Genomic DNA, 16,864 nt, shown 5'->3' with positions numbered 1-16,864 from the left:
CTTACATGGAAAATAACAGCACTGTTTTGTAGCTGGCATTTGAAAACATCCTAAATGGAAGCTGCCATTTTTCTGAGAAGGCAAATTGCTCCTAGCAAGTTGTTTTCCCTATCTGATCTGTTCTTTGTTGGAGTCTTTCCTGTATGAAGCTTTCTACAGGAAATTTTCTCTCACCATCAAACTGATTAGTATCTTCCATCTCCGTTTCTCCAGAAAACTAACATCCCTGTGCTAGATAGGAACATGGTGCTTGACTGCCTTAAAGTTCATGGAGACAGAGTGTGAGAAACTGGGCATCAAATGAAGCCTTAATAATATCCAAGGAACAGTTGTGTATGCAACAGTGAGGGGGCACACAGCCATCCTGCCTGGAGGCAGGAGCCATCTATGAACAGTAGGATGCTGGTAGGCCACATGGATGAGACGAAGGAGGAAATGAAGAACAGAAAAGAAGGGAGAAAAAGATGGCGAATAAGAATGATCCCTGGAGGCTGGAAAATGAAAGGTCATTTAAAATCAGTCTTCTATTTCTGAATTTTGAATTTTCTTGAAGTTTTCTTACACAATTGTTATTTGTGAAAGCAGCCTTTGATGTAAATGGACTAGAGTGTTTTTGTGAGACAAGAAGTATATTGAAGAGTACCTGAGAGATCAGTGTAAATTAATGCATTTACTCCTCAGGGGGAAAAACCATTCAGTCAGCATGAGCATCACAAACTGAAAGTGGTTATTTCCACCCACTCTCCGCTTTAACACCATGTCTCACCAAAAAAAGAGTTCTTATTCCAAAGATAACAGTCATTCAACTTCTCTTGTACTGTGACAGTACAGTGGGGAAGAGAGCCTCCATGTCTAGAAAACCACACAAGGGCTACTCTGCTGTACCCCATGAAATAATTTCTGGCTCCAAATCTGGAAGTCTGCTCTACCAGGATCAAGTCCTTTGATTTCATGGAAAATATCAGTCCTGATAAAAACCAGATGTAGTCAGTTCACCCCACTTGTTTACTAAGTGGGAGAAGAATAACTCAACTGTTAACAAACCTCGTTTACTGCTGTTTCAAAAAATAAAATTATTTGCTTCAGCTGACGTCTGTGCATTTCAAGTGTTTTGCTGCTTACTACCTTGATGGGAGGACAGAACAGAAGAGAGTAAAAATGCTAGAATGCAGGCCAAAGATGCACAAGTGTGGTAGCAGCTGAGCAGTAGGGCCCATGAAATCTGTTCTCATGTACCTCTTGTTTGTGTGGGGTGTTCTGGTGTCTAATAATATGACTGAGCTCATGTGTAGCCTTTTACATTGGATCACGAGATTGTATTTCACTCATCTGGAGGGCTGCCTGTTTTCACAAAAGCTGTAGGAATATAATACCTTTGAGAGTTCTAGCATTCTACCTGATTTGACTGAAATTACTCAATGGGTTATACAACTATTGGAAGGAATTGTGACAGCACAGGCCAAAATACACGTAAAGAAAATTCGTTCATAATTTTCTCCTTTGCTTCTACTGATTAAAGAGTCTTGATTTTTTTTTTTTTTTTTTTTAATAATTCAACTGCTTTTGACATTAACAGTCCAGTCATGACAATCCTGGATCCAGGTACAAGATGAGTAGACAATCAGCACAATCCTAATTGTGCAAAGACGAAAAACTGAGCAAGTGACAAGGCTCAGGACTTTTAGGCAGGGTGTTTACAATGGTGTTTTTATTTTGTTAATGACTCACTGTGCTGATTCACCCATGCTTTAGTGAAAGCTGCCTTGTTTAGAGATTCTCACTGTTCAAAGAGTAAGATTATTTCCAGTAGAAAAGCTTGCAAAAGTTCTCTGGCAAAACTAAAGACTAAATAAAACTTGATATTTTAAAGTAAAAGACCATGCAGATAACTTTAGTTTTAAGCAATGGCAAAACTTTTTTTATCCACCATAAAATTGTTTTTCTAATTTTTTATTGGGAAGCCAATGTTTTTCAGTACAGACTCAAAAGCCTTAAGGTATCCAAAAATATAGGTGACCCCTCAAGCCTCTGGTACCTGAATTTAATCAGGGCAGTAGACTTTTAAATAGCTGAAAATAGGGACTGAAAGTGGCTTAGGAGCTTCAAGTCATGGACTTTCACTGGGTGCTTTTCAAAATTTTGCTTGTGATACTTTTGGTAAAATGTTCATTCTTGTAATTAATGGATCAGATCACCCCAGAGGTTCTCTATCAAGCAACTGTCTGCTGACTCTGAGAGTTGCCTTATTAGAGAAAAAAACAAAACAAAACAGAACCTCCCAACACAATAGATTTGCTTCCCACCTGGAAGCATTTAGAGGATGTAAGTGGATCAGCATTCACTTCCCTGTTTATAAAACCCAGGTTGTTCTAAATGACTTGCTAAACTGTTGAACTATTTCAAGTAATGCACTGGATTCCCCCCTCTCCCTCCCTTCCAGAGAGGCTGTTTGTGCTGAGAGGGAGGGCTGCAGGGTTGGTTTGTTTCCACGGGGAGGGAGAACCCAGCTGCCACCTTCCTGAGTGGTGAGTGGTGCTCTCGGCTGCTGGGGGCTGCCTGGGGGAGCAGCCAGTCATCTGCAGGCGGGAGACCATCCCGGCATGGGGCTGGCTGTTTATTTTCAAAGCCTTTGTACCTCAGGTTACTTGTAAGGCTGATGCTTGGGGAGTTCTGCTAAAACTGGACTGTATATGTTCCCTGATTTGCCTGTAATTTGCGTCTTATGAAAACCAGATGGATGACTCTGTGCTCTGCAAGTTAGTATAGGGATGGGAGCTTCCGACATAAAAGCAGCTTTTACAGAAAACACTGAGTTAAGAAGATTCAAGCTCAAGCTAGATTGCTTCTTCCCTCCCCCCCTTTTGTCTATTTTTACTGCATCATTGGTATGTGTCCAAGGAAAGTCGGCCATATCATTCGGAAATACAAGGGGATAAACTTTTGACTGTCGGATCTCTTCAGGCTGAGAGACTCCAGAGTAAATGAACTGGGAGAGAGAGAATTAAAAGGAGAGATTTCTTTAGGTGAACTTTTTTGGTTGTCTGCTCTGCCAACAGCAGTGTAAAATAACGAAGAAACTGCAGCAGTCCTTTCCCACTGTCTTTTTAAACAATGTAAGTTACCCTTTCGCACTCATCTCTAACTGTCCGTGTGCTTTTTCTGCTTTTGAGTATTTTGTGAGAGCAGTGGTTTTACAGCGACTGAGCCCTTGCCAGGAGCTCTGCTGTGTGAATGAGTGAATTGCTTTGTCTTTCTTTCTCTTCTTTAAGTCAGGGCGGTAGCGGGGAACCCGAGCAGTTTGACACCACCTTTCTTTGACAGTCGTGCTAGCTTGACTTTAGACGGCTGTCGAAACCTTTAAACCTTTTCAGCGTTTGTGCAGAAATTTGTTTGTAGTTGGCAAAAGACAATAGCAAATGTTTTGATTGAACTACGTGTGTCAGGCTTGCTGTAAGAGCAGGCGTTTCAAAGGGGATTGTGTGATGCTGCGTAAACAGGACAGGATGTGACAAGGGAAAACAAATGTTTCCTGCTCTTTAATATTTAAAAGAAATAATTGAAACAGAGCCAAGAAGTTTGCCTAGTAAAGAAATAGTGATGTTTCTTCAAAGCAAAATAACGACTCTGTAAATCTGAGAGGACAATGCCAAGGTCTAATTAGGAGAGATAATTTACTTTTCACAGGTGTTCAGTTTTTTGAAGTTGGCAGTTGGCGTTAATGTTGCCATATTCTGTTGTGCTTTTGTGAAGAGTAATTTGAGCCATTACCTGGTGCGCAGCTCTCCGTAGGTTACTTATGTTGGTTGATTTCCCCCCTTTCAGTTTATTTTACTATTTTCAAAATGCAGTCTAGGCAGACTGTCAGGCAGATTGATAGGTTTAAGTAAAAACAAGGGATTATCATGATAATGTACCAGGTAATATACCAAGGATAAGACAAAAATCACCCTGAACTCAAACATTCATTAGGCCAAAACAATTGCATAAATGTTCATTTATATGGGGACAAATAAGAGAATTGTGGTGAAAGTACAATGACTAAATAAATATTTCTTAGATAAGGATGTGGCATAAGAAAAGTTGCTTTCTGTTCCAGCCTTGGATTTTTTGTCTTTGAGGGCAATGGATTTATCACCTGGATAACAGTTCTGTGGCCAACTATTGTGATTTAATCATCAGAAGTTTTTTTTCTTAACTTTCCACATTGTGGCTTATGTGAGAACTGAAATTAAATTGACTAGCAATACTAATGAGAGCCTCTAGACAATGTGAATATTTGGAATAAACTTGGGAATATAAACTGTAGGGTTTGAAAAGCATATTAAAAGGTTTGGATTGTTAAAATCTATATAAACTTGTTTATTTTAAAGCTAGTCCCATAATTATCTGGAGGATGGACTCATGATATCTAAAGCCTGGAGTGGTTATAGAGAGAAGGTACCAGGAAGCTACTGTACTGCATCGTCCTGCTAGAAAACAAAGCCAGCAGAAAGAGGAGGTTAGTCCCTGTTTCCAGAGAATTTGGGGGGGGGAATCATTCTGTTGGCTGCTGACAAAATGAAATAAGGCTTGGGCCCTCATCCAAAACCGCTTACCATAAACCAAAGGCTTCCTCAAACTTCTCAGCAAAGCATTTGACAAACTTGAGTTGTGAAGAAACTCCCTGGTCTGATCTGGACCTGCAATACCCACAGTTTGGCTATAAAGAACAGCTTGGGGTTTACTTCATTGAGGGCTCATTTCAGTCCTTGAGATTCATCCTTTTTCATGAGAAATGGCTTGGATACACCTTTAATGGTGTATCCAAAGCTTTCCTCAGGGAGAAGGCTAAACAGAACTTCTTTGTTGCTTCAAGGAGCACCACTAACACGTGCTGCTTGAGGGCCAGAAGGAAACATGAAGTGGGTTTTATGACAGAACCAATTCTAGATTTGATTATAGGGTTTCTGGGAAGAAGGACAAATTAAAATCATGGAAACATTTATTTCAGACAACTGGGAAAAATCTTTTGGCTTCTTTGTGTAATTCGTAAAGGGAGACAGCAAATGTATCATGCCAGATACAGAATAAAAATCAGAAGTATATATATGTTTAATGCCTTTTGGGGGGGGGATCTTAAATGTTTGTCTTTTTCATGGAAGTTATTTTCCATGTACTAACTAGAATATAAGAGTTCAGTGAAATCTTGGTTTTGAGGCTAGGTTTGAGACAAGCAGTGTCCATGGCCTGACAGCACATGCAAGTGCTGTCTGAATTCTGCTATGTCCAGCAGCATGCACAGTGTTTGGAAAATTAGACCTTACCTGGACAAAGATGGCAATACTGCTGGGGGATTTCCCCAGCCCATGATAGTATTCTTTCTCTGGCAATCCCAGTTTTATGTTGAAGGTCAGGTTGTTTACTGGAAAATCCCAGATAATTGATGCTTGAAGCCATTGTGAAAACATGCTAGGCCTGTCTTTGCCTGATAATGGAATTTCGTTAATTCATAACAAAACTAGGATTTGGACAGCTTATATAAACACAGCGATGCTCCTGATGCCTTTGAGGAAAACTGAGGAATTAAATGAACTGAAAAGGTTTTGGGTGTCCTAATGCAGAGAACAAAGTGGTGTGCATTACTACAGTGAAGCTGAAAATTTAATCAACTGCATAAAGTATTAAACATACACAGTTTTGCAGAAACATATAATACTGTGTCTAGACACATGAACTAGTTATACAAAACCAAAGGCACAGTGTACGGTGGGTTAGGATAAATCCCTGAGCCAAATGTAAAAGAATTGGATTTGATCAGTTGGCAAGCATATTGTCTCATCAAAATTAAATGTGCCTGAGGGTACAAGTGTAGCTAGTTTGAACTATTTGTTTATATACAGCAGCAAACATATATATTACTCCAAATAATAAATTCAGTTTATAAAGAATGATCCTTAATACAATTGCATTATAGAAGGAAATAGCTTTTCAGATTTAAATAGTTGTTTTCAGGACAGTGCCATATTCTGTATTATAAAGAGCCATTAATTCCAAAGAATCTACAAATGTGCTGAAAACTCCAACACAGTGTTTTTCCACCTTTTTTTTTATTTTTTGAGCCCTAAAAATTTTCTCCTGGAATTTTGCCCATCCATATTTTGCAGGGTAACATATATGAACTTGCTTTTTTCAGTCAGCTTTCAGGGACCATGTTGAAGAAGTTCAGTGACTGTCAGATTGAAATCCACTATTGCAGATCCTACACTTGGCTGACACCTTCAACCAAAATTAGATATGCTATTTCCAGAGACTGCAGGTTGTGTTTATGTTATTGCTGATGTTTGTGGGTAAAAAAAAAAAAGGGGGGGAATGGGGGGAAGCTAGCCATGCATGACACGAGTTGTTAAGAAAACAAGACTCTGAAACAAAATCAATATTTATTGAAAGGAATAAATGTTGGAAAGGAAATAATGATTGTTTGGAGGTTTCTAAAATACTGAAGGGAAAAGAACAGGGCTTAGCATTCACATAAATAGAGTTCACCTCTCTGTACATCCATTTTCGATAGGTTACTTTTTAAGACACACTTGCTTCTGTTAGAATTGGGCCTGCTCTTGTATTTGTTATGTGACATGAACGGATTGGAGGCAGTCCCTTGGTGTGCTGTAAGGTTTATGCTAACATGTGCCTGTAATGGAAAGAGCTGCTTGGTTGCAAACACTTAGCAAAAGCAATTTGGAAGAATTCCTGTTTTGTGAGAAATTGTGCAAGATTTCTTCTTTCTGTCGTGGTTTAACCTCAGTCAGCAACTGAGCACCACGCAGCCGCTCGCTTACTCCCCCCCACCCGGTGGGATGGGGGAGACAGTTGGAAAAGCACAAGTGAGAAAAACTCGTGGGTTGAGATAAAAACAGTTTAATAATTGAAATAAAATTATGATAATAATAATATGATGATAATACACAAGTGATGCACAATGCAATTGCTCACCACCTGCTGACCGATGCCCAGCCAGTCCCCGAGCAGCGGCCCCCCCGGCCAGCTTTCCCCAGTTTATGTACTGAGCATGACGTCACATGGTATGGAATGTCCCTTTGGCCAGTTTGGCTGTGCCCCCTCCCAACTTCTTGTGCACCTCCAGCCTTCTCAGTCAGTAGTGTATGGGAAACTAAAAAGTCCTTGGCCAGTGTAAGCATTACCTAGCAACAACTAAAACATCGGTGTGTTATCAACTTTGTTCTCATCCTAAATCCAAAACACAGCACTGTACCAGCTACTAGGAAGGGAATTAACTCTGTCCGTGCCGAAACCAGGACACTTTCTCTTCCTCTTTATTTTTGATCAACTGGAATAAAGTCCACCTACCACTGAAGAAAACTCAGGTTGACCTTTGAAGAGATGAAAATGGCATTTTGTGTCAAACTTTCTGAATTGTTTTATTTCTATAAAGACCAGGGTTTATTTCTGTGGTTTAAATAACTAAATATTTATTGTATAAATTGTAACATTAAAGACATTTGTCTTTGTTTTCTACCATAGATTCTCTAGACATTTTCTGTCACAGAATCTGTAGACATATCTTGGCATTGCATGTCATTCCTTCCAATAATTGGGGTGGTTGGCTATATTTGAATTGGGCATTGTTTATTTTAAAAGGTGAATTTAGCTGGAAGTCAGTAGTTTAGTCTGATCACAGGAATAGCAGTTTGTAACTGGAATAGCATGAAGGGAAATAAATGACGTAACATGCCACTCTAATGTACTGTGTGGGGACAGCCAAGGATCTAGTCAGCTGAGCAGTCTGCTGGCAACCAGGCAGTCTTCCCACTTGCCAGCTGGACTTTAGGGCAATAACTCAAAGCAAATCCCATTCAAAAGGAAGAATTGAAATAGCAATTGGAATATAGTTCTTGAGGTGCCGAACAGAGAGCGTGGCAGGTAGATGTTGGCTGGCTCCATCCATCTTGCTACTAGTTAGTTGCACTAGGGTTAAGAGGCACAGCTAAATTAAGAAGGAGACTAATCATAGACGTGAAAAATGTTAGCAGCATGTATTCTGGCACTTCTTGCATTACATGGTGATCCTGTTAACACAAGCATCAAAATATATCCTGTATAGCTGGACTGCTACAATAGTTTACAAAGAAACTACTGCCAGAATGGCTACGATGGTTTACTGTTAGATATTAAATCTAGGCTGTAATAACTTTAAGAATAAGCCCTGCTACTAGGAGAAGACAAATGACCTAAAATGTACTGTAATCATGTATACCCTAAATGTTCCCCTGGAAGAACTCTGGACAACTCTGCTTTTCATGGTCAGCACTTTTGCTCACGTGTAAAAGTATTATTTGTTCTCTCTCACTTTAAAACCTTCTGAATATTACCAGTTTTGGATGCATTTTAGGAGCGATTAATTAGGTGGGTGGTGATCTTCAGGCCTTATGCCAGGTTGGACGCGCTGTGTGAAAGAAACATAAAAGATTGGAGTAGATGCAATTACTTTTGATCAGGTTTTAAATGCATGAGATGAATGTTCAGCAATCTGCCTGCTCCTAATCCAGTATGGATTTATTTGTCTTAGTGTTATTAGTCTGCCTAAACATGTGTATGATCAGTTTATTTCTGGGTGACTTTCTGTTCTTTTGTCATGGAAAGCTATTTGTTCTGTGCTACCATGAGCTTCTGTTCTTGATTATTTTTTTTCTTTCAATCCTGGAAACATAGAGTGACAATTCCCTCTTTTTCTGGTGGTGGTTTTTTTGTTTGTTTGTTTGTTTTATGGGTGTTGAATTCTAGGTTTGAGGATATCCCTTCATTGAACTTGTAATTTGGAAAATTGTCATGTGTGGAATGATGGCTTGAAAAAGTGAAAGTCTCTGCAAAGATTTATACTGTGCCTGCCTCCTTCTACATCAAAGTTTAGTAGAACTTGGTAATTTGTGAGCCTGAAGGTGTGTGGTATCTACCAGTGTGTTTTGTGAAGCGCTGAGGAGTTGATTTAGCAAGGAAAGAGCAGTGGCCAGATTATTCTGAGCTACGTAACTCTGACTAGTATGAAAATATAAGCGTGCAAAGATGCTCCTGCACCTTGTGCAGAACAAAAACACTCCAAAGCAGTGATGGAATCTTGAGCAAACACACTTGACACAATTACTTACAGAACAACAACAAAAAAAGATTGCACTCCAAAGATTTTGTTGAACTTGGAAATGCTCTTGAAAAGATCCCAACAATTATGTTTTTGTATGCCTCAATGCATTAATCTCTATGTGTAGTACATGTATGTGGACTTAGTATGTGTACCATATTTAGCCCCAGCCATATTTGGCCCATGATCTACATTATTAGAGAACTTGCATACTCTGTGAGAAACAGGACTTCCAAAAGAGCAGATGCCACCAGGTTCAATGATGTCAGGTGTCTTCAAGGCCACCCTGGTTCTTCTGAGAACAGCTATATGTTGTAAATACTGTAAATCAGGCTGCTTACAAATTCCTCAGCAACTAAAATGACCCCCAGGAATGAAAACTCAGGACTGAGGAACAAGCCTTTTACAGCATACATAAACTGTTCAAGAGGAAAAGCTGCCATGGTTTGTCTGCGTTTGCACAGTATTTTTTTCTTCTTTTTCCTGTGAGGAAACAGTATTCATGAAATACCCTTCTACAACTTTCTCTCCTGTAATCCCTGTATTGGTGGAAGTGTTAATGTAAACCTTCAGAGACTGACTCCCACAAGATAAGCTTCTGCAGGTGGTTTTTTCCTTGTTATCTTGAAAGCAGATTTAATTTGATATTTAGAGCTCAAGTAATTGCACTGTACTGGAGTTGGGAAACCTAAGGCCCAAAAATCTGGTAGAGCCACAGCCTAATTTCATACCATGTGAGGGTTTTTTGTCCTGAGTGTTACTCTGAGACAATACTATGATATGGGTTAGTGTGTGGTCTTCCCAATGTGCTTGAAAGGCTTGCTGGACCCTCCACAAAGAACAGGCCCTTCTCTTATTACCTAATTCTTAGTCTCCTTTGTGTACTCTTGGGAACAACTGATCTTTCTGCATCTCAGCTCAGAAAACATTTTATAGTAAAGAGATAAAATTAAGTGTTGCACCATGAAGATTTCATCCTATTTATCAAATATGCAGTGGTAATTTTTTTGCCTTGCATCTAAAATAGCTGGAAATAAATTTTGATTGTGAAATACAAACATGTTCTGAGATATTTCATTACTCATTAAAGATGAATAATTTTCCATTCATTCACAAATGTAATCTTTTACTTAAAATCTCTCAGTGGAGATAAGTGCAATCCTTTATTACACAGAAAACAGAAGACAGTATGTAACAGAGGACTGTTTACTATGAACTGTGCTACATGTTCTGTGTAGGCAGAGAACCCCCTCATCCCTTAGCTTCCTCATTCTAATTAGCTTTTTCACTATTCCGTCCTACAAAAAATAAAAAACCCCCAGACTAAACTAGTGTATGCAAAAATGTTTGTATATAATAAGGTGAATTTGCAAAAAATAAGTGAGTAGTTCCACTTCCTGTGCTTGCAAAGTCCAAAATTTTTGTTTGTCTTATCAGAAGCTGACACATTGCGCAGTCTTGAATACAAGTAAGTAGAAGAGCAGGAAGGCTTCTTCCCATATTTAACTTTTGGGGCGGATTTTTATCTGCGCTCCTGAATGGTGGCCTTTACCCTCTGAACAATTATTATTTCACCTCTGGGATGTGCTCTTGCAGAAGGCCTGCTCTGGAGGCGTGCACCCTCTGGAGGGACCTCTGTTGAGGGAGGTGGACAACTTTTAAACTTCTAAATGAGGAGAACCAGGATAGCGATCAAGGCATGATTTCCCCAAGCTCTATGGCATTGCTTTTAGAATAATACAGAGTTCCTCTGCAGAGAAACAAGATGAATGTCACTCTTAAGGAAATATCACTAGAAGTCTTTTTTTCTTAAGGATAAAGTAAATTTGAACAGGTAGGAGGAAGGGGGGAGAAATACTGGGTTAGTATTGTATTCACTATGAAAGGGTTCTCTGCTTGGGGTGATGACTAGTCAGTCTCCGTTGTTGTGTGCCTTGTTTGTATGACTTAGAAATGGGTGTACGTGCTAAAGGTACTCTGTGGCCCTGAGTAGCATTCTTCACGCACCAGGAGTGTATTAAGGCAGCTGTCTGATGGATTCATTTCACCTGACATCCCTAAATGGCAGGGCTCTGCAAAGTGATAAAAACAGCCCTGTGGAGCCATTATTGCCCATTAACTATGCCAAAAGGGAGTGGCTACTTAGACAGCTCCTGTGATGTCTACAGTGAGTATTTTGAAGGTTTATCTGGGTCAAATCAAAAGTAAATCTAGCATAGCCTTATAATTTGCATGGTGGCTGACGGTGGATGCCTACAGAAGGGAGTAAGAATAGATCAGGCGTATCATGATACTCTCCGGAATGCTCTTGCATCTTCAATGATTTGGCCTTCCAGTTCTGCTTCTGGTAGAGGTGATGTCTTTGTATTTTGAAATCTTAAATCAATTTATCCACCGTGAACTTGTCCTTCTCTCCTGGAATGCCTGTAAAATATTAACAACTATAGCATCCTGGGCAATGGGTTTCACGGCTCAGAGGATGAAGGAGTACCACTAACGCATTACTGGTAGCCGAAAAGAGGTTTCTCATCTGTGGCCAATAAAAAGGAAGAGTAAAAAGCAACAGATATAAATTGTGAATAAAAAATAAATTGTGAATAAAATTTAACTCAGCACGCGCCACTTACCAAAAACCTAGTGACTGCTGTTTCATCAGACTTCCAAAAGCATTTAAGTTATTTGCAATATATCCTAACAGCCCCTCACTGCAGTATCTGTGTGAGAGTAGTTGTTCAGTACCTGAGATAGTGCAGGGTCTGTATGGCCTATTTGTAACTGGTTTTCCACTAGGATTTCTCAATTCCTTTTAACAGCAGTGCCTAGAGATGGTTACTTTACACACACCTCTAACAGGTTTTGTCGTTTGCTACGTATAACCTGTATCAATAACAGCATGGTATATCTTGTCACAGTCGTTGCAAAGACTACTTCTAAAGTGTCAGGCAGTTCTTACATCTGCTCATAGAGTTTGGAAAAGGAAGAGGATGCGAAGATCTGCTCCTGTTCTCTGACTGCAAAAGACTCAGGCTATATAATCTACTATCTTGCACCTCTTTCTTTACCAAAATAGCCCTTATCCAAATTAATGGCTTACTATGAAAACTTATTTCGTAGTGTAGAAAGGTAGTTAGTGTCACAGATACAGTTAAATGACAATAGTTGAATTGTGCAAGGCATTAAGACATGGGCTACCTATGCTTGCACAGGATCTGTGTTCTGTGTAGCTGGTGCCTATCACAGTGGAATTCTGGTACTTGGAAGAGATTTCCAGGTGCTATCACAAGCCAAATGATAATGTGGCTGATTTAAGACAATATTGTTCTTAGCTGTCCTGATGCCAGTGTTTTTTCCAAGTGCTTTTTTTATTTAAAAATACAGCTGCATTCACATGCTTATTGTTTTCTAGACTGTCTCCTAATTTGCTTTTCATGTACTTAAAAATGTACTGGTTTTCCTGTAAAGTAAAATGGATGTATTTTCATATAGAAATGAATGTACTGTGTATCCCTGTTCAGCTTGGGAGAGTCTTATGAGTGGTTCTACTTTCCTCCTCTTTCATTAGCTGTTGCTTCATAAGTTGTGATGTCAGTTAAAAAGACTGATATTCATGCAGGAAAATATGTATGAGGGTCTTCTGAGAACGTAATTTTTGCAGAAGTCTGACCTACATCAGTGCTGGGCATTTGCTTATGAGCAGCCTGACAATGCCCCTGGAGGAGCCTGGGGCATCTAGCCTGAACCTGCCCTGCGTGATGAGAACCTGGAAGAAATGTCTAAGAGAAAGCTTAGGAGAGTTCTTTTTGGAGATGAAGGATAAAGGTGGACACCTTTTACTACTTCTTCTCCTTGCAGCTTGTGTCAGGTATAAAATCTGGTACCTCAAGGAAAAGGCCTGAGGAAAACCTGGGCTGAGCCAGAGTAGCTGCTTGATAGGCCCTGAGAAAGGGCCACTAGGACTGTCTGGCGATCCAGCCCGCTCAGGGGTATAGTGGGCTTTGCAGTCAGATAACTGCATCTCACTGTGGCTGTAGTGAAACTCCACTGTGGAAACACATAGTGGGAATTGATGCATTTCTGCAGATAAGGCACAAGATATGAGGAGCACTTTGTGCTGTAGAAAGGTTTCAGCTTTCTCCCATAACAACAGTTCTTTAAATAGGAACGCTGGCACACAATCAGCAAACAAGTGTCCTTGCTGAGGACTGGAAAGACTTGTTTACTGGGTGAAGTTCAGCCATTGGGTGTTTCCAAGTTTTGAAGTGCTGGAGCTGACTACTGCTAAGCCAAATGGAGTGACCCTGTGAGTGCGGAGGAGGAGGACACAGCGTCGCAGCCGGCACGCTCACGCTCCGTATGCTTGGGAGCTCCCCACAGGAGCTGTAGATGGCTTTTTGTTACTGTTTGGGCGGTTCAGCTCCTGTGCCTACAACTATTGTTCAAACCTTTTGCCGAGGTTGTTCTGACATTGTTTCTCACTACTGCTGGTGCTGCCAGACTACCTGCTGTTATGTAGCTACGTGTTTACCTACTTGCTGTGAAGGTTCAGTGTTGCATTTCTGCCAATATAAAGAGCCTGCCTGGGTAAACCTCTGCCTGCCACTTAACGCCTGAGCAAGGTCTTCACTGAACCCAAGGGCGATATAAATGTTTAGACATATCGCTGTGTTTTTGAAAGACGTTTCAGTTCAGAAGACGACTTAGCAGACAGAAAGTAAAATCGCTGCTGCACTCTGGGCAAGGAAATGAGGTGGGTACTGTACAAAAGCTAAGGTAAATATGGAGCTGCAGCAACCAATATTTCATCTTTTAAACAATGTAAGTGCTGCAGAGGATGTGAGCCTGAATTCTGCCTGCTCACAGGCTGGAGAGGGGCTCTTCCTTCCCCCTCCTTCTTAGTCCCTCTCCCAGATGTGTTTTTGGCAGAAACCTTACCTGCTTAGGCACCCTATCTGCTGTGTGCTATGTGCTAAGATGACGTGAATTCCTTAGCTTTCTGCCTCCATTGTTTTTTAACACTTAGATTCCGTCTGCTGTTTCTTGCTGAGAAACACCTATTTTTTTTTCTCCCGGTTTATTTGCTGTATCTCCCATATGCTGTATCTCCCATATGCTGTATCTGCTGGGAAGTGGGATTTTGAAGGTTGCAAGAAAAAAATTCTAAAGGGCTGGCAGTCTCTAAGTTAATTTTGTGAAGAAGTTACATGGCATGTGGTGATTTCTGGGTGCTGCCTTCTCCCTTGCTGATTTGAACTTTGTGCTAGTTCAACAAAATCCTACTGAAGTAAACGGAAACAGAAGCAGAGGAACTTTACTTTGCAGTGGTCAACAGAGGATATATGACTGAGCTCCAGCACCCGATGTGTATCACCTCTCCTGAAGGGAGAGTTGTAGAATTGTAAGATGAAGTGGAGATGCAGCATAGGGCAGATTCAGAGGAGTGTCTCAGAAGGGAGTGGAGGGGATGGTCTCTGAGCAGTTCAACCTTCACCACACAGCTCAGTACCAAAAACACTGAGCGTTTGCTGCTTACTTTAACTTTTCTTCTGCACAGCAACTCTGAACAAAATGCCTAGAGCATTTTTCAATGTACCTTATATCTAACAGTATGTAGAAAAGGCCAGGGACCTCTTTCCAAATAGATTCCTGCTCAGCCTCCTTCTTTTTGTCTGTACTGCCTGTTATCCTGTGCCTGGAGGGGTTAACAGTGATTAGTATGGAGTCTCCATGGAGCACTTTTATTTCAAGTAGCATTTCAGAGTAGGTGTTTATGTAAGCAGCAGTGATTTGATGTGCAGTTTTAATTATTTGTCAGTTCAGCTTGGTTTTATTTGAGCCTGTGTGCCTATAAAGGCTGAACAGAGCTTTTCTGTCAGTGTTAACAAAATAGGTAGGCCTAGAGAGTCAAAAATGTACAATTGTAAAGGTGATGTTAACAGCACTAAGTACTTAATCAGGGTAGGGTTTTTTTCAGTATAGATGCTCTGACTCGCTGCTTTGGATGGCAAGTGTACAATTTAAAATCCTTTTACTTAGGTCTGCACAACATCTAGCCCCTGAAATAATTACTTGGACCTACCTCACTGTGGATATTTTTTTTAATAGCTCACCTGAGAATATGACATTTTATTAAACATGGAAAGGGCCCTAAATGACAGCTCTGAGGCTGTCATTTAACCTGATATGTGACAGTTTAATCCTATCATTTCCCTTGGCATGCCCTTTTCCCCTCATTTCCTACCCCTTCTCTCTGAAACCTCATTTGTGAGAATGTTGGCCATTTGGTTGGGGATTCCTGGACTTCCACTGCAAGCACTCAAATTGTCCTTGCATGTGCAGTAAATCCAGTGTGCTCCAAGTGTGTTGGAATTTATTGTGCAAGGCCCTGACCCAAAATGAGGTCCTGAAAACCTCAGACAGACAGCCTTAAAGTAGGTATCCTACCTCAGCTGAGTGATGACTGTGTGATCACACGAGCTCTAACCTGCCAGTCTTGTCCCTCGGTGTGTGCAAGGCAGCCACCAGAAGGCCCATGTCCATCCAAGGACAGGACAGTTGGGAGATGGGGTCTGTGGAGATCAAAGCAGGACTATTGCACCACCAAAGGGTGGTGGAGAAGGGGTACTGCAGAGGGAGGCAAAAGTTGTGAGGATGGGGAGAGAGAAGAAAAGGGGGCATTAGATGCCAGCCATAACCCTTCCCTCCTCTACAAATCGGAGTGTAAAGCATTAGTACGTTGATGTCTTAAGAGGCCGACCCATGTATTTCAGGTGTTTACCCTGTTATAAGCTTCGATTACAGATGGAGGAAAGGAAGGAGGAAAAAGCATTAAACATGTAAAACTATTAAGCAAGGTTTTCATTTATAGCAGGGGCTTCTATTCCTGTTATTCATAGAATCATAGAATCATTGAGGTTGGAAAAGACCTCTAAGATCATCGAGTCCAACCGTCAACCCAACACCACCATGCCCACTAAACCATGTCCCTAAGCGCCTCATCTACACGTCTTTTAAATACCTCCAGGGATGGGGACTCAACCACTTCCCTGGGCAGCCTGTTCCAGCGTTTAACCACTCTTTCACTAAATAAATTTTTATTATTCCTGTGCCTTTAGCAGTTGAAAGCTTTTACAAGAAACCTAATTCATGACATCAACATCCGACAGTGGTCCTGAAGGGGAGCCCATTGCCATGCAGAAGAAATGCCAGAATACAGAGCTTGTTTCTGGTGACCATAGTGCCTGGCCCTGCCACCTCAATGGCAAATACCCAAAAGGGGAAAGAGAAAGAATAACACAGAGGGGAGAAGAGCAGTTTGTGTTTGGTGCTGCCTGACTTTCAACATCAGTGCTGGAGACAGGCAGGGAGTGCAGTCACATCAGCCGAGCTTGGGCTGGCTGAGCCAAGAAGGCTGGCTGAGCAGGGAGGCCAGCCTGGCTGCAGTTGTGCCACAAAAGCCGCAACCTTGGCAAGCTAAACTAGGCGTAAGCAGAAGGTAGAAGGAAATAGAATAAGGTGGCAAAGGCATAGGAGGATGGGTGCTGGGGAGGCTGGGAAGGTCTCCAGCAGCCCAGCATTACATCCCAGGCAAACCTTTCAAGTTCTTTGCCTCCCAGGCAATGACAAGCCATGTGTTGGGTCACAAGCTCTGGGGAAAAGCATCTGCTCCACTGGATCACAAGATGGGGGAGTGATTGTGGCTCCAGGCTGTGGCTGGTGGGGAGGAACCAGGACCTA

The 16,864-nt window shown here is 41.1% G+C and overlaps 1 protein-coding gene across 11 annotated transcripts in view; it reads left to right on the top strand.

Annotated features, from left to right (window-relative positions):
* The window catches only part of TRIM2 (tripartite motif containing 2), a 120,244-nt gene that overhangs the window by 51,382 nt on the left and 51,998 nt on the right, over positions 1-16,864 (top strand). For 2 of the 11 annotated variants that reach the window (XM_076336665.1, XM_076336662.1), the window contains exons 1-2: positions 2,577-3,113; positions 4,371-4,498. The exons of 7 other annotated variants lie outside the window; for them this stretch is intronic. The gene's annotated coding sequence lies outside the window, so the exon portion shown is untranslated. Of the gene's footprint in view, positions 1-2,576; positions 3,114-4,370; positions 4,499-16,864 lie in introns of those variants that run through there. 2 more of the 11 variants (XM_076336663.1, XM_076336667.1) reach the window with 2 other exon arrangements.

Source organism: Aptenodytes patagonicus, chromosome 4 (genome assembly GCF_965638725.1).
Source record: "Aptenodytes patagonicus chromosome 4, bAptPat1.pri.cur, whole genome shotgun sequence".
Lineage (NCBI taxonomy): Eukaryota > Metazoa > Chordata > Aves > Sphenisciformes > Spheniscidae > Aptenodytes > Aptenodytes patagonicus.
The sequence above is the reverse complement of the archived record's forward strand: the minus strand, read 5'-3'. Positions and strand labels throughout refer to the sequence as shown.